At 40.7% G+C, this 19,176-nt stretch overlaps 1 protein-coding gene across 4 annotated transcripts in view; it reads right to left on the reverse strand.

Annotated features, from left to right (window-relative positions):
- Window positions 1–18,796, reverse strand: part of DENND4A (DENN domain containing 4A) — a 136,998-nt gene extending 118,202 nt beyond the window's left edge. For all 4 annotated transcript variants that reach the window (XM_036258632.1, XM_036258587.1, XM_036258563.1 and 1 more), the window contains exon 1: window positions 18,773–18,796. The gene's annotated coding sequence lies outside the window, so the exon portion shown is untranslated. The remainder of the gene's footprint in view (window positions 1–18,772) is intronic.
- Window positions 18,797–19,176: the final 380 nt, after the last annotated feature.

Consider the following 19,176-nt stretch of genomic DNA (forward strand, 5'->3'; position numbering starts at 1 on the left):
TCAGAGAAGTTTAAATATCATTACATAATTTTTCACATCCATGTACACCATTTCTCTTAAAAACATGCCATTTCAAAGAGTTTTCAACTAAAATACTCAACAGTAGAAGACAGTGACCTATAAAAAAGGAAGCATTTCTCATCAGAACAGTCATTACATGGCATTAGCTTCAAAACTGATATATTAGGTTTTCTATTTTATTTTGATAGTTTGTTAGTAAAAAGTAATAAGTTTCCTTTTTTAACTCAAAACTATAATAATTTCTTCAGTAAGTTTTCAAGTGGATAGTGAAAAAAAAAAGAATACCAGTAACTGTATAGCTCCTTTGTTCAAAACAAGGCAAACTTACATTCGTAAGAAAAAATGACTAGTTTGCTTCAGATAATCAAAATTTTAGAAGATTGGGAAAATCTAGAAATGTAACAGCAGGTTCAGAGATGAAAACAAACAAAAGGTACTTCTATCACATTCTGATATTCAAAAAAGGTGGGGGAGACATTAAATTTAGGGTAAAAAACGGTTTATAAAAAATTAAACAGTGATTGCTATAAAAAAGATTTTAAGTAAACAAGTTTCACCTGTCTATAATAATGAAAGAAGGCAGAAGCACTGATAATTTTTAATGACTTATATTGCCCCTAAAATATTTATTTATTTATTTTGTTTATTTTTTTTTAGAGAGAGAAAAGGAGAGGCAGAGAGAGACAGAAACATCGATGAGAGAACATCGATTGGCTGCCTCCTGCATGTCCCCCACTGGGGATTTGGCCCACAATCTGGGCATGTGCCCTGACCAGGAATTGAACCAGCGACCTCTTGGTCAACACTCAACCACTAAATCACACGGGCCGCCACTGGGCGCCCTTAGAATATTTATTGAAATTACATTTGATTATGAGTGTCCAATATTCAAAAAGTTTTACTTATTTATTTTTATTTTATTATTATTATTATTTTCAATCCTCACCCGAGGACATTTTTTCATATTTTGTTCAGATAGAATGGGAGGGAGAGAGAGAGAGAGAAACATCTACGTGAAAGGGACACATCAAGTGGTTGCCACCCGCACAACCTAACCAGGGACAAACTGCACCGAGATATGTGCCCTTAGCGGGAACCGAACCCGGGTCTCTCCAGACCACAGGCTAACACTAACCGCTGAGCCAAACTGGCCAGGGCTATTACGATTATTTTTATTTATTTTATTTGTCCATTACAATTGACATTCAACATTATTTTATTTTATTTATTTATTTTTTACTTTTTTTTTTTTTTTGGTGGTACGTGCCCCTAGCGGGAACCGAACCCAGAACTCTCTGGTCCGCACGCCAACGCTCAACCACTGAGCCAAACTGGCCAGGGCTATTTATTTTTAAATCTTCACCTGAGGACATTTTTTCATTTATCTTCAGATAGAGTGCCAGGGAGGAGGAGAGAAAGAGAGGGAGGGAGAAAGAGAGAGAGAGAAACATCGATGTGAGAGACACACACCAATTGGTTGCTTCCTGTACAACCCCGGCCAGGGCTGGGGACCGAACCCAACCAAGGTAAGCACCCTTGATCAGAATCAAACCCGAAACTCTTTGGTCCATGGGCCGAGGCTCTAACTGCTGAGCCAAACCAGTCAGGGCTCAACATTATTTTACAGTTGTCCCTTGCCACTTCACACTTCGACTTTCCCAGCTTCACTCTATCGCATTTTTTTTTTCTGGTAATAGGGACAACTGTCCCTATTATATATAAATAAACTGTATATAAAGTTTATATACAACTGTATATATAAATAAAGAAGCCTACTTCGTGGAAACTCGTTTATCGCGGTAGAGCCTGTAACTGATTAACCGAGATAAATGAGGGATGACTTTATATCAGATGTACAACATAGTGTTTAGACATTTATATAATTTACAAAGTAATTTCCCCAATATGTCTAGTACCCATCTGGCACCATACATAGTTATTACAATATTACTGACTACATTCCCTGTGCTATACTGTATATGCCTGTGATTATTTTGTAATTACCAATCTGTACTTCTTAATGCCTTAACCTTTTCCACCTATCCTCCCAACTCCACTTCTGAGAATTTATTTTAAACCAAAGTGAGGGGGTCCTATGCAGGTTTGGCTCAGAAGTAGTTGATAAGTTTTCCCATTTCTCCATTCTGCCCCCTTGTTCAATCTTTCTCTATAACATGCTTCAGTTTACCTTCCAAATTAATAAAAAGTACAATCTTCACAGAGACATCACCCTCACACCTTAATCCAAAATAGGAAAGGCTGACAAAATGCTACAGTGCAGTCAATGTATTAAAAATAAATAGGGGGCCCTGGCCAGTTTGGCTCAGCAGTAGAGCATCTGCCTGTGGACAGGGGTTCGATTCCAGCCAAGGGGTTGCGGTTCGTCCCTGGTCAGGGTAGTGCAGGAGGCAGCCAGTTAATGTGTCTCTCTCACATCGACGGTCTCTCTCTCCCTCTCTCTCCCTCCTCCTCTACCTGAAGAAAAATAGAGGAAAATCCTCAGGTGAGGATTAAAAAAAATTAAAAAATTAAAAGTAATAGGGGGACTTCTAGTCAAGATGGCAGCGTAGGTAAACACAGTATCGCCTCCTCCCACATCCACATCAAAATTACAACTAAACTACAGAACAAACATCCTTTAGAGCTGCCTGACATTGAGCTGAATAGAAGTCCTACAACTACAAAATTAAAGAGGTCACATGGAGACTGGTAGGAGGGGTGGAGGGGCGGAGGCATGGATGGGCTGATCCCACACCACGTGTGGCAGATAAAAATCAGGAGGGATACCTTGGCTGTAAAGGTCCTCCCTGAGGAGTAAGGGGTCCCCATCCCACACCAGGCTCCCAGATCAGGGTTCCAGTACCAAGTAGAGAAGTCCTCATAATGTCTGGCTGTAAAGACCAGTGGGAACTGAGGCTGAGGGAGGCTGAGGGTGTGGGAATCCAAGGCAGCTCCTCTTAAAGGGCCCACCCACAGACTTCCTCGGACTTGCTCCCTCTGAGCTCCAGCACGAAGGGGAGGCAGCTTGAAAGGTATCAGAGACATACAGGGAAGAACTGAGTTGTTTGGCATCAGGGTGAGGACTAGAGAGGCAGCGTTCTCCAGACAGATGCACTGACAGAGGCCAACGTTCCTTTGGTGAGCCCTCCCCCCACCCAGGCCTGCAGAGAGGCACCATGTCCTAGACTCTAGGAACCTGGCTCACACTGTTTGCCTTGCCCTGGTAATACCCTGAGGCCCTGTCCCACCTAACTTTTGGGCCCACCCAAGCTGTTTCCAGTGGCTTTACCACAGAACTGGCCTGTTTTGGTTCCTGCTTCAGAGTTTCCTAAATTCTCTCAAACAAGCTGCATCTGGCCACAGCGAACCCCATAACTCTCTCTAAGTGGGCCCCAGGCCTGGCACTAGAAGCAGCCAGCCTTGGTTCACAGTTTGGTTTTGCACAGACATCTCCAAGCCCAGCACAAGAAGCAGCCATTGGCAAATCACTTTGTAGCTTATGCTGGGTGGCCCCAGATAGAACACAGGCAGTGGCTGACCTTGCCCCAGAACCAGAAACATCCAGTGGACAGCTTCAGACCACATCAAAGTACCACCACCCAACTACCTCGACAAGTTATACACTCAAGGAATGGACTCAGGGGGTGCCAGAGCCCTGCTGAAGTAAGTCTTGCTCTGTGTGACAGGCCCCTACACAGCTGATCCTCCAAGGTAATCAGAGATTGGTAGATAGTGGTCACAGCCAATCATTACAGCTGATCAGCCTGAGTAAATCCCTCTCATTGACATGCCAACAGCAATCATGACTCAATTACAACAGAAGGGTGTAAAGTCCACACAAGGGGCGCTCTTCGAGGGCCCAGCTGGGGGACCAGGGAGGCAGTGCCACTGGACTCTACAGGACACCTACTACAACAGGACACCCTAAGAAGCCTAGGAGACATAGCAACTCTACTTAATACATAGACATAAACACAGGGAGGCAGCCAAAATGAGGAGACAAAGAAACAGGTCCCAAATGAAAGAACAGAACAAAATTCCAGGAAAAGAACTAAATGAAATGAAGAGAGGCAATCTAACAGATGCAGAGTTCAAAACACTGCTTATAAGGACACTCAATGAACTTAGTGAGGACCTTAAGAGCACCATAAAGGACCAGTCAGAAATGAAGGATGCACTAACTGAAATAAAGAATAAGTTACAGGGAATTAATAGTAGAGGAGGTGAAGCCAAGAAGCAAACCATCGAACTGGAATATAAGGAAGCAAAAAACACCCAATCAGAACAGCAAAAAAAAAAAAAGAATCCAAAAAAATGAGGATAGCGTAAGGAGCCTCTGGGACAACATAAAGCGTACCAACATTCACATCATGGGAGTACCAGTCAGGGAAGAGAGATGGCAAGAAATTGAAAACCTATTTGAAAAAATAATGACAAAAAACTCCCCTAACTTGGTAAAGAATACAGACATACAAGTCCAGGAAGCACAGAGTGTCCCAAACAAGATGAACCCAAAATGGTTCACACCAAGACATATCATCATCAAAATGCAAAAGGCAAAAATGACCAGGAGAGAATATTAAAAGCAGTTAGTTACCAACAACAAAGCTCCCATAAGACTGTCAGCTGATTTCTCAAAAGAAACTTTGCAGCCAAGCCAGTGTGGCTCAGTGGTTGAGTGTCAATCCATGTGCCATGAGGTGGCTGGTTTGATTCCTGGTAGGGGCACATGCCCAGGTTGTGGGACCAATCCCCAGTGTTCTCTCTCATCGATGTTTCTATCTCTCTCTCTCCCTCTCCCTTCCTCTCTAAAATCAATAAAGAAAAAAATAAATTAAAAAAAAAGAAACTGCAAGCCAGAAGGGAGCGGCAAGAAATATTTAAAGTGATGAAAAGCAAGGACTTACAACCAAGATTACTCTATCCTTCAAAGCTATCATTTAGAAACTATGGCCATATCAAGAATTTCCCAGACAAGAAAAAGCTAAAGGAGTTCATCACACCAAACCACTATTATATGAAATGTTAAAGCGTCTTCTTGAAGGAGAAGAACAAAAATATGAACAATAAAATGGCAATAAATACATATCAACAATCGAATCTATAAACAAAATGAGCAAGCAGAACAAAAACAGACTCATAGATACAGAGAACTTTTTGTTGGTTGCCAGATGTGAAGGGAGATGGGGGGATGAAAAAGATGAAGGGATTAAGAAGTACCAATTGGTTGTTAGTCTGAAGAGCTTCAAAGGGAAGGGGAAGGGGGGGTGAGAAGAGAAAAACTAAAGAACTTACATGCAGATATGCATAACCAACAGACACAGACAATAAATAGTGTGGGGAAGGCAGGAGGGGGGTGAGAGTGGGGAGGAGGGGATCAAGGGGGGGGGGGAAAGAGGGACATCTATAATACATTCAACAATAAAGATTAGTTTAAAAATAAACAAATAAATAAATAAATAAATAAATGAATGGCATTCCTAGAGTTTAAACAGTGATACTAATAAGAAAATTGTGCTGAAATTTAAACTAATTAAGAAAGAAATGCTAATCATCATTAATGCCAGTTTCAAATTTGTGACAAAACATCAAATGTTGTAGCTACTACAGAGAAAGATTAATGGTCAACTTGCCATGACAGTCTCAAAAGCTAGGAATGTACTTTTCATTTTTTTATCCTCACCCGAGGACATTTTTGCATGTATCTTCAGACACAGCAGGAGGGAGAGAGGGGGGAAGAGAGAGAGGGAAACACAGATGCGAGAGAGACACATCAAGTGGTTGCCACCCACACGACCCCAACCGGGGCCAGGGACAAACTGCAACCGAGGTACGTGCCCTTAGCAGGAACCAAACCCAGGACTCTCCAGTCCTCGAGCTGACACTCTAACCACTGAGCAAACCGGCCAGGGCTGTACTTTTCATTTTTAAAATCCAGGGTTAGCCCAGGTGGTGTGGTTCAGTGGATTGAGCATTGTCCCATAGATTGAGAGGTCCTAGTTAGACTGCAGGTCAGGGTACATGCCTGGGTTGCAGCCTCAATACCCAGTAGGGCTTGTGCAGGAAGCAGCTGATCGATGTTTCTCTCTCACATTGATGTTTCTATCTCTCTCTCTTTTTTTACCCTCACCCAAGAACATTTTTTCCATTTTTTGTTCAGATAGAGTGAGAGGGAGAGAGAGGAAGAGAGAGAGAGAGAAACATACATCGACGTGAAAGGGACACATTGAGTGGCTGCCTCCCGCATGACCCAACCATGGCTGGGAACAAACTGCAAACGAGATACGTGCCCTTAGCAGTAACCAAACCTGGGTATCTCTGGACTGCAGACCGATGCTCTAACCGCTGAATCAAACCGGCCAGGGCTCTCTCTTAAAAATAAAATAAAATAAAATGAAAACATATTTTAGCCCAGCTGGTGTGGCTCAGTGGTTGAACATTGACCCATACACCAAGAGGTCGCCAGTTTGATTCCCGGTCAGGGCACATGCCCAGGTTGTGGGGACATGCTGGAGGCGACCAATTGATATTCTCTTTCATCGATGTTTTTTTTTTTTCTCTCTCTCTCTCTCAAGATCAATAAAGAAGAAACAAACAAACCAAATAAACAAAAACATATTTTAAAAAGTAAAAATTAGCCCTGGCCAGTTTGGCTCAGCGGTTAGAGCGTCAGCCTGCGGTCCACAGAGACCTGGGTTCAGTTCCCGCTAAGGGCATGTGCCTTGGTTGTGGTGTGTCCCTGGCCCTGGTTGGGTCATGTGGGTGGCAGCCACCCGATGAGTCCCTTTCACGTCGATGTTTCTCTCTCTCTCTCTCCCTCCTGCTCTATCTGAACAAAAAATGAAAAAATGTCCTCTGGTGAGGATTAAAAAAAAAAAAGTAAAAATTAAACCAGGGATCATTTAAGAATAAATCCAGGGTTAGTTGGTCTGTTCATTCATTTGTTAATTCTAGGCTAGTGGGCTGGGGACACAGCTATATAAATTTAAACATTCTAAGGGTGCCCTAGCCGGGTGGCTCGTTGGTTGGAGCGTGGTCCTACATACCAAAAAAGGTGTGGGTTCAATTCTCTGTCAGGCACATATCTAGGTTGTGGGTTTAATCCCCAATTGGGGAGCATATGAGAGGCCTCAATGTCTCTCTCTCTCTCTTCCCCCCTTCCTCTCTAAAATTAATAAACATATCCTTGGTTGAGAATTTTTAAAAAAACATTCTATATGTTTAGGCAATAATAGCTATAATAGGTTATTTATTGAACATTTACTAAGTGCCAGGTGCTGTTCTAAATGTTTAAAGTCAAAGTAAAGTCATTTTGTTCATAAATTCAATTGTTGATAGATATGTATTTATTGCCATTTTATTGTTCATATATTATTGTCTTCTCCAAGTATGAACTCATATTTAGCTTCACACAGATACAGATAGAGATTTAGCTTCACACAGACAGAAAAATAGTCATAAGTTTGAATATGTGGGTTAGCATATATTTCCTACATCTGTACACCAAGAAGGCCTAGAAGTAATAATATCCCAGCTGTAATGAGTACCCCAGTGCCCAGATTTGGTTTCTAGTATCATTCTCTAATAAAAGTAACCAGGGATCCTTGGAGAAATGGTTGTAAAATGGAGGTAAATATGTAAGCTGGCCCTGGCCGGTTTGGCTCAGCAATAGAGCGTCAGTCCATGGACCAATGAGTTTCGGGTTTGATTCCAGCCAAGGGCACATACCTAGGTTGCAGTTTGTCCTCAGGCCTGGGCGAGGTCGTGCGGAAGGAGCCAGCTGATGTGTCCCTCTCACGTCAATATTTCTCTCTCTCCCTCTCCCTTACTCTCCCTGTCTCTCTACCTGAAGATAAAGTGGAAGAATATCCTCAAGTGACGGTAAAAAAAAAAAAAGAATATACAAGATGAGCTGGGAGCAAAAAAAGAAAGTACTTAAAAAGCAAAACAATGGTGTATGACCTGTTAGTCACAGGACCCAACATGAGATATGTAACAATTTGAAGCACAAAATAAAGTAGTATAGGATTATAACCCAAAGTTATAAAACGAATATCCATGAGTCTATACTGAGATAATTAAATGATTGAATAAGTAAATGGGGAGAAGAGAAAAATCCCTTACAGAAATTTCAAATAATTTTGTAGACACTCCCCCGTCAAGTAGTTAAAACTTGTCCCCCCACCAAGTGGATGGTGTGTACTTAGAGACTTGTTACAAAAAAAAGTAGAGTATAGAAAAACTTTACAGTAGAGAAACCTGGCAAACACTACCTCAGCTAGGTGACAGAGGTTAAAAATATCATTGATGAATCATATTGACATTATGCATCCTTGATGTAATGTAATAAGAATGACATTTTACCTCTGTGGTCATCCTCCCCCAAACCAATAACCCCGGTCTAACTCTGAAAAAATATCAAACAAATTGAGGGACATTCTACAAATTATCTGACTTATACTCCTCGAAACCATCAATGTCATCAAAACAAGGAATATCTGAGAAGCTGTCATAGCCCATAGCCACCAAAGGAAATATGAAAAATAAATGTACTGTGGTGTTCTGGATGGGACTCTGGAACCCAAAAAGGACTTTAGGTAAAAACTAATGAAATATGAATAAAGTGTGAAATTCAGTTAATAGCAATGTTCCAATGTCAGTTCCTTGGTTGTGAAAAATGTAACACAGAAAGGTCAGATATTAACAATAAGGGAAAGTGGATATAGGGTATATGGTAACTTGCTGCAACTTTTCTGTAAATGTAAAACTATTCCATAATTAAGTTAATGGTGATAATAATAATAATATTAATGTTATTGCCTTAACCAGACTGATTTTAGTTCTTTAAGTCATGTGTAGTGGTTTAAACCAAAATTGAAATAGTACTGTGAAAACAATCTTTTTTTAAAATATGTTTTTATTAATTTTCTAGAGAGAGGGGAAGGGAGAGAGAGAAACATAGATGTGAAAGAGAAACATCAATTGGCTGCCTCCTGCACGCCCTCTACATGGGATGGAGCCAGCAACCCGGGCATATGCCCTGACCCGGAATCAAACCGGGACCTCTCAGTTCATGGGACGACACTCAATCCACTGTGGAAACAATCTTAACATGGATGAACAACTTATAATATTGTACATGTAAGTACATCTTTCCTATGTGTACATTTTTATTCCTTAGTTGGTAAGTACTTTAAAAGCAGACAATTCTCTTCTAGCAGGAGGTCACTCAAATCTTGGACTAAAGCAAAATTGTGGTACTAATTACATGAATAAAAATTAAACCTATTTTTTGAAGTCCACAGTTTAAATAGTTTTAGGTAAAATCTATTTACAGTACATTACTGAAACATTTCCTCATCCTTTCAGGAGAGGAATGTAATTATACATACTTTAAGAAAGTATTGAAAAGTTCACCAGTAACTATTATATACTACAGTGTAAAATTCACAACTTGGGTCCATAATAGTCATTGTTCAAGAGATCTGGAAACTTCAAAAAACAAAAAAAAAAAATAAACTTCACTAATATTTATAACTATATTTTAAAACAATCAAAAAAACCTCTTGCAACACATTGAAATGCTTGGCCTTTATGATTCCATTGTGTTCAAGCCAGCTTTGTGACCATGGCCATTGGGTTAGCACACTGTTGACCGGCAATTTTACACAGAAATTATCTCATGTCACCGGCTATTTTTTCATAATTGAGTATGAAAGTGAAACAATCTAAATAAACTTCAGTATACTTTATTTATACATAATGAATTTAAATGAAGTTTTGTACATACTTGCTACATATTATATTTTATACATATTATATACAGTATTTTAGTAATTTTTACAGTTTTAGATTTTTATAAAATTATCCATTTGGTGGTGGTATAAATTGGCTTGAGTAACAACTAAATCAAAAAAATCATCACTAAAAAGTAATTCTGGCACTTCCCTGATACTCCGTGGATCACTAAGGTTGGCAGTTACACCCAAAATATTTGAATAATCCTCCAAAATTAGTGTGATATCATTTTCAATCCACTCTTCCTCAAAATCACTTTCACTATCAGATCTTATTACATTTCTTTTTTGTCGTTTTGGTGGTCTAATAACTGAACGGTGTGCTGTTTTTCGAATTTCAACCCTCAGGGTGAAGAGTCACAAATACAATAATCCTAAATTACCCTGAGTTTCAAAAATTGAAATAGCGCCCTGGCCGGTTTGGCTCAGCAGTAGAGCATCAGCCTGCGGTCCAGAGAGACCCTGGTTCGGTTCCCGCTAAGGGCACGTATCTCGGTTGCAGTTTGTCCCCAGCCCTGGTTGGGTCATGCTGGTGGCAACCACTCGATGTGTCCCTTTCACGTTGATGTTTCTCTCTCCCTCCCCACTCTATCTAAACAAAAATGGAAAAATGTCCTCAGGTGAGGATAAAAAAAAAAAAACTGAAATAGCTAATGCAAGTGCAAACACGAGTTAACTCGTGAGCGGTCAACAACGTTTGGGCATGAAAACATGAGCTAACTTGTGAGCGGTCAACAATGTGTTTTAATAGTTTCTTGCATGTAGACACGCTAATCATTAGAGGAATTCTGCCTGCAGCATGAATTTTACAAAAACAACCCCTTACCAGAAAGTGCCTCTTCTGAGGAGATAGGAGAAGTATGTATTGTTTATCAAAGATTTGCAGGAACCTCATGACCAGACTCACATCAACTAGGATCAACAGACTAAGCACAATTTCCTCAGACCCCTGTTGGTACCCAGATGTCTGTGGTAGTCAATCAACTCTTGCCTCTCTCATTTCCCCTTTCCTTTAACATAAAAGAACCCTGAACTCTGCACTTTTTAATTTTTTTAATCCTCACCCAAGGATATTTTTCCATTGATTTTCAGATAGAGTAGGAGGGAAGAAGGGAGGGAGGAATTGAGGGAGGGAGGGAAAAGGGGAGGGAGGGAGGGAGAAAGAGAGACATCGATGTGGAGAGACACATTGATTGGTTGCCTCCCACAAGGCCCCTCAAACCTACAACCGAGGTACCTGCCCTTGACCAGGAATTGAACCTGTGACCCTCCAGTCTCCAGGCTGATGCTCAAACCACTGAGCCAAACTGGCCAGGGCTGAACTCTGTACTTTCTTAAGATAGATTTGAGGCACCACTAAGTCTCTCATTTTCTCAGTTGGTGCCTTCTCAGTCAACAAACCTTTCCTTACTCTAAACCTTGACATTTTGAGTTCTTGCCTTTCGAAGTATGGGGCACATGGACTTCCTACAAATCAGTAAGAAAAATACAGCCCAATAAAAAAATGTATAGCCCAGGACGATTTGGCTCAGCAATTAAGAGTGTTGGCCTATGGACCAAAAGGTCTCGGGTTCGATTCCTAGCCCTGGTCAGGGTTGTGCAAGAGGCGGCCAACTGATGTATCTCTCTCACATTGATGTTTCTCTCTCTCTCTCCTTCCCTTCCTCCCTTCCGCTCTGTCTAAACTCAATGGAAGAACATCCTTAGGTGAGGATTAACAACAACAACAAAAATGTATAAAGGAAATGTACAGGCAAATCACTGAAGAGATAACCAAAAAATGCTTATATATAAGAGAAGATGAAGGGAAATAAAATAGAAATAAAATGCCATTTCACCCCAATCAAATCTGAAAGAAATAAGGTCTGACAACTCTAACTGCTGGTAAAGATATGTAGAAACAGAACTTGTGTGTCAATATCCTATAAATATCTTGTGAAGGAAAAAAATGCTTATATCCTAAGATACAGAAATTTGACAATAGGTATATGACCTGGAGAAACTCTGTCATATTGCTTCAGGAGATACAAGGATGGTCATAACACATTGTTTATAATAGATAAGAAATTAAAACAATCTAAATGCTCATCAACAGAGGAAATAATAAATTGTAGTATATTCTGGAACATTACACACCACCTAAAATGAATGAACTAGACCTATAGGGCCAACATGGATTGGGGGTGGGGTGAGGGCAGTAAAATTTAGACCTGACCGGGTGGCTCAATTAGTTGGAGCATGCACCAAAAGGTTGTGGGCTCAATTCCTGTTCAGTACACATACCTATGTTGCAGGTTCCATCCCAGGTTGGGGCATATACAAGAAGCAACCAATCAATGTTTCTCTCTCTCCCTCTCCCTCTCCTCTCTCCTTTTCTCTCTCTCTATAAATCAATGAAAACATATCCTTAAGTGAGAATTTTAAAAAAGTAAAATTTGAAAAGCACATTTCAAAATATGTATACCATGACACAATCATATTAATAGCTGCTTAAATTTACCAGCACTATTTTTTTTTTTTAAGTTCCAGGCAGTTTTAAACACCTTCTATAAATAAATTAATTTACTTTTTACAAGAGCCTTATGAGGGAGACACTTCTATTATCCTTGTTTGATAGATGAAGACAAGGAAGCATAAAAAGACTTAAAAACTTTCCTAAGGTCATAAAAATATTAGAAACAAAAATGAGCCCTGCCTGGTTTAGCTTAGTTAGAGCATTGGCCTGTGGACTGAAGGGCTGCCGGTTCAATTCCCGGTCAAGGGCATGTACCTTGGTTGTAGGTTCGATCCCCAAGGCAGCCAATTGATGTCTCTCTCATATCGATGTTTCTTTCTCCCCCTTCCTCCCTCCCACTCTATATAAAAATCAATTGAAAAATATCCTTGGGTTAAAATTTTAAAAAAGAAAAAATGTTAACATTTTGTATGATAGGTATGTGCACATTTACTATTTTTTATGATTTTCTGTATTTTTTACAACTTCAAAATAAAACAATATTACAATACAAATAAAAGTTTTAATTAGGTTTACTAGGGTGACATTGGTTAATAAGATCACATAGGTTTCAAGTGTACATTTCCATGATACATAAATAAAAATTTAAAAAATATCCAGTCGCCATACTTCAGCTTTAATTTGAAAATGAAAACAGCTAAACTGTGAGTTTACGTAAGTATATACACCAATATACACATGAAAAATGTCTTTTTACATGGATCTAAAAAGAGATTAAAAGTATATCAAAATCAGTATCTCTTATCATACATTTTGATGGCTTACTATTCCTCAGTGAAAATAGCACTAGCAAGAAAATTCCCTTGATATGTTTCTTTTTTTTTTTTTTTTTTTTTGGTACGTGCCCCTAGCAGGACCCAAACCCGGGACTCCCTGGTCGGCAGGCCTACGCTCAACCGCTGAGCCAAACTGGCCAGGGCCCCTTGATTTCTTTCTCCTTTCTTTCTCCTTTCTTTCTCCTTCCTCCCTCCCTCCCTCCCTTCCTTCCCTTCCCTCCTTTCCTCCTCCTCCTCCTCCTCCTCCTCCTCCTTCTAAACATGTTTTTATTGATGTGAAAGAGAAACATCGATCAGCTGCCTCCTGCATGCACCCCAACCTTTGGTGCACTGGATGATGCTCAACCAACTCAGCCACACTGGCTAGGGCCTACCGTTCATTTTTCTTGATAGTTTGTCTCTTCTCTGTTCTTTCTACTTGTTTGCATTTTATTTTTTTGTTTGTTTGTTTTTATCCTCACCCAAGGACATTTTTCCATTTTTTTGTTCGGGTAGAGTGGGAGGGAGAGAGAAGAATAGAGAGAGAGATAAACATCGATGTGAGAGGGACACATTGAGTGGCTGCCACCCACACGACCAACCAGGGCCAGGGACAAACTGCAACCGAGGTACATGCACTTAGCGAGAACCGAACCCAGGTCTCTCTGGACCGCAGGCCGACGCTCTAACTGCTGAGCCAAACCGGCCAGGGCTACTTGTTTGCATTTTAAAAAGAGGATACAATTCCTCAAAAAGTTAAAAACTGAACTGCCATTTGACCTAGTGATCCCACTTCTAGGAATATATCCTAAGAAACCTGAAACACCAATCAGAAAGAATATATGTACCCCTATGTTCATAGCAGCACTATTTATAATTGCTAAGATCTGGAAACAGCCCAAGTGCCCATTAATAGATGAGTGGATAAAAAAGCTGTGATACATATATACAATGGAATACTATGCAGCTGTAAGAAAGAGAGATCTCTTATCCTTTGATATGACATGGAGGGACCTGGAGAGTATTATGCTAAGTGAAATAAGCCAGTCAGAGAAAGACAAGTATCATATGATCTCACTTATTTGTGGAATATAATGTACAAAATAAGGTGATGAACAAAAGAAACCCAGAGACACAGAAGTAGGGTTTAGACTGACAAACTTCAGAAGAGGGGATGGGGCGGGGAGAGATAAACGGAAGAACTTATGCATATAAGCCTAACCAATGGACAAAGACAACAATGTGGGGCAGAAGGGGAGGAGGATGTCAATGGGGGAAAAAGGAGATAAATCTGTAACAAAAGTAAATTAATTAAAGAAAAGAAAAAATTAAAAAAAAAAGAGAACACAAGAAGAAGGTACCATGAAATCGTCACACACTTTACAAATAATAGTAACAGTCACAGATGAACATAAGATTCCCCAACAAACAATCAAGTCTTATCCTAAATATGTACTTATAAATTGGTTTTCTGGAACCCAGAACATATTTTCCCATAAAGAAAGTTAAAAGAGGATATATGAGCACCAGGAGAAAGATATCGCCTGAAGTGCCAGGGCATGAGCAGAAAACAGGAAAAACGGAGTACACAATATGGCCTGATAGCCCAAGAAGAAAAACAAAATGTTCTCAACTACAATTTGAGGACAGAAATCATGTCTCATTCACCTTTGTACCCTCAACGACTGGCAAAGTACAGCGGACCCTTGAACAATACAGATGTGAACTGTACAGGTCCATTTATCTAGATTTTTTTCAATACATACTGTAAACGTACTTTCTCTGCCTTATGATTTTCTTAATAACATTTTCTCTTCTTACTTTATTGTAAGAATATACTATATCATATATGTAACATACAAAATATGTGTTAACTGTATTACTGGTAAGGCTTCTGATCAACACTAGGCTATTAGTAGTTAAGTTTTGGGAATCAAAAGATATATGCATATTTTTGACTGAGCAGAGGACATGCGCCCCTAATCCTCGCATTGTTCAAGAATCAAGTGTACCTGGCACCTCATAAACATTAAAAAACTGCTGCTACTGACTGATGAGGCAATGACAAAAAGACTGACTCAAGCAGTCCATCAATAGGTGGCACTGTCAACACAGAACAGTTTGGGTGTAAGACCCAAACAGAAAACCAGCTTGGAATGTAACAATGTGCTTTAACACCAGCATCCACATACTTAAAACTATTACCAGGTTGATGCGTTGCTACTGTTAACTAGCAGAATACCTTCACCTAAATTATTAGCTGTTTTCATTATTTGCATAAGCATCATTATTTTGAGTTATTTTTGCTAATATGAGTCATAAGATAGTTTTTCTGTTGAGGCAGTGGTTATGTGGAATTTTGGGGATTTTCTCCTATGACCCTTGAAAATATTTTAATGTCATTTTGTGGTTATTAGAGTAATATTACTCAAAAGACAGAACATATAAAAGTATAAACACTAAAATAAAAATTACATATAATCCTATCATGTAGGCATAACATCTTTCAATATTTTATGCATTTCCTGCCATTCATTTTGGCATATATGTGATATGTTATAAATAATAATACAGTATATATTTCCTTATATTCCGATTTTTCTCTCAACATATTGGACTTTCTCACATCAGTAAATATTTTTGAATATATGACATTTTTGTTGTTGTTGTTAATCCTTACCCGAGGATATTTTTCCATTGATTTTTAGAGAGTGGAGGGAGGGGAGAGAGAGAGAGAAATAGGGAAAGAGAGGGAGAGGGAGAGAAACATCAATGTGAGAGAGATACATCTATTGGTTGCTTCTCACCCCCCCCCCCCCAACTAAGGCTGGGGATGGAAAATGCACCCCAAGTACCTGCCCTTGATTGGGAATCTAATCTTTGACCCTTCAGTGCTCAAGGTGACCCTCTAACCACTGAACCACACCTGCCAGGGCAGAATATACGACTTAATAACTGCACCCATCACATGGATTATCATTAATTTCAGTAAGCCTCTATTATAGGGCATTGTGATTATTACACATTTTTCACTATTACTGTAACAGACTATAGAAATTTATACTTTCTTAAGTATAAAGTTCTATACTGCTGTTTTAGAATTCAAAGTGGTAACTATGATATACAGTAATAAAGTGTGGGGTGCTTGAATTCTCCCCAACCCTCGAATTCTACTGAGCAATAATCTAGGATATTAACAAACAAACAAGAAAAACTTTTTTTTTTTTTCAACTTTTCTTGAGTCATTCTCTTCTTTAATATCTGGTAGGAAAGAAGAAAGTCCCACAAAGTCTTTGACATCAGGGAGGACAGGAAGAACAAGTCATTTTCCTCCTAGGGCCACTTTTGTTTTCCACTTAGGATAATAAACTATCAATTTAAACAGAATAACAAAGATTTGTAATTTATCAAAAATCTCTATCTGTATCAGTGCTTAAATCCGGGTTTTCATAGTAAGTAGACTGCTTAGGAAAAAATCTGCAAACAAAAAAGATAATGTAACTAATATCACTTAATAAGAAAATAATTTTTCTTTTCAATTCTGCCATGATTTTTGTTATTCTTTGAATAAGTAAATGACATATATTCTATCTCTTCCTTCTTATAGCCTCCCGACTATTCCAAATGATAATCAAGTTGCAATAAATAGGCCAACAGCTCCAGAAGCTTAAGAATCAATAACTATTTAAGCCAGTGATAATTCATACGAAAAATTTCAGAACAAATCAGCATCAGCTTCGTGGCTCTCTTGCATAAACAAAAAATTCATAGCGCTAGCCCTGGCCAGTTTAGCTCAGAGGTTAGAGCGTCGGGGCTGCGGTCCAGAGAGACCCAGGTTCAGTTCCAGCTAAGGGCACGTACCTTGGTTGCAGTTTGTCCCAAGCCCTGGTTGGGATCATGCAGGAGGCAGCCACTCCATGTGCTCCTTTCACATTGATGTTTCTCTCTCTCTCTCTCTCTCTCTCTCTCTCTCTCTCTCTCTCTTCCCCTTTCCTTCCCTCCCACTCTATCTGAATGAAAAATGTCCTTGGGTGAGGATTAAAAAAAAAAATCATAGTGCTTCACCAATTTTCAAAAGTGTAAATTTGTGTACATAAATTCGAAACTCAGGCCAAAATTTACTCATATTTATTTCTAGTATTGGGCTTGTGTCAAGATCAATTAACTTCCCTAACAAGTACATTCTTATAAAATTCCACAATGAGGTAGGTCTATATTTAATCATTCAGAAAAAATTATGTAACATATAGTATATATAATTATGATGATGATATATGCTATTCTGAACTCCTACTGAAAACTGAAGTTTCAAAGTGAAATTGTGAAAATGATGTGAAAGTTGCCCAAAATGTCTAGTTCTGGTCAAAACAAAGCAAAGTTCTTGTAAAAGAAGCCAAATACAATTTTTGTTTCATTATAAGTTCAAATAGCTTGGAAATTCTGTATAAATTTCAAAAACTGAAGACCAGAACTATCTACTCTAAACATAAAATGAATAATTTGCCCAACAGTCCTTAGTTCTAATCTTAGGTCTCCCAGAGACTACTTTTTACAATAATTTCAAATGTACTACAATAGATTAGTGTAACCTGGGCTACGCTGTTTACAGCTGTCTCCACCTACTTCCACCAAGAGGAGAGAAGATCAGGGCAATAAGAAAATAGAAAGGGACTACAAAACCAAACAACAGTTGTAATCTTGCAAAACTGCTTTTCTGTTTTACATTTGGGTTACTATTTTCATTAATATATAATACATTTTCAAGAATAACATATTAATGGAGTAATACAATTTCTGCCCTCACGGGTCTGTCTCTAGATGGATGACAAGCATTTTCTTCCTAAATAAATACATGCCTGTTGACTGATGCCTGTACTGCTGTTGCAAACAAGAAATAACTGTCCCGTAAAACAAATACCCTTTTCTAGGGCTCCAGGCGTAACCACACGTTTGTATTAAAAGCACACTGAGACAATAACAAAAATCTTCCAGCATATCTGTCATTTAGAAGCACGATAATGAAAAGCTGTTGCTGCAACCCAGTTTTAGGTCACAAGCTCCCCCCCTTTCGATAAACTTCAAAGGGAATGGTGGCGACCAAGAATCGTTTCACCCCCAGCCCCCCAAAAAGACCTGGGGCGGGGGGTGGAAACTGGCCAACTTGGACGCTGACCAGCTCACGCAGGCCGGGGTAGACTAAGCGGACCCCCGGTAGGGAAATTGGGCCTCTGGGGCCCCGCCAGTATCCCACTGCCGGCAGTTTCAAATACCGAGCAGGTGGGATTCCGGGAGGCCACCTCCGTCTTACGTAAAGGGCTTGTCAAAATCCCAGCTCCAGGACCTCCCCTCTCACCGCCCCCGTCCCCACCCCCACCTCCCAACAACAGGAGCCCCAAGCCAGCCCCGAAAAGAAAATCCAAATGAAAACACTGCCCCCACACACACACCCCACGCGTCCGACGCAGAGGCGCGGGAGCTACTCTCAGCACCGCCGCGCCATCCCGGAGTGGACCGAGCCCCCTGAAGACGGTCGGGCTCTGAGAAGCCCTCAGGCGGAGGTCGCGGCCATCCGCGCCACCTCTCCGAGCCCGGCTGGCCCCGCTCCCGCACCCACGGCTGTCACCGCTCCGGGCTGTGACAGCTCCACATGCCACCGCTGTCCGTGTTGCCGCCCCCGCACTCACCTCACCGCTGGCTCCCGAGCGAGCAGCGGGTGGAGCTGGGAGAGCGGTGCCTGGTCCCCTCACGAGCAGCGGCGGGACACGAGGAGCTGAATGCCGCGGAGCTCTGAGCCTGCTTAGCTCATCCCCAGCCCAGCGCTCCGCCCTGCGCGGAACCCCGCCCGCCTGCCCAGGCCTGCGGTCTCAATCAGACGGGACTCCCCCTCCCCTGGCAGCCGCGGTTGCCTCCGCCTCCTCCTCTGACTCCAGCCACCGCTGTTGCTGCCGCTGCGACGAGCGCCATCTTGGCAGTGACGGAAGGGGAGGGGGCGGTGATCGCCGCCGCAAGGGCCAATCGTGGGCCAGGTCGGGCCGGAGCGGGCGTGGGCGTAGCTACTATGACTGATTGCGTGAGAAAGTAGGCGGGG

Source organism: Molossus molossus, unplaced genomic scaffold, assembly GCF_014108415.1.
Source record: "Molossus molossus isolate mMolMol1 unplaced genomic scaffold, mMolMol1.p scaffold_m16_p_1, whole genome shotgun sequence".
In the NCBI taxonomy this organism is placed as follows: domain Eukaryota; kingdom Metazoa; phylum Chordata; class Mammalia; order Chiroptera; family Molossidae; genus Molossus; species Molossus molossus.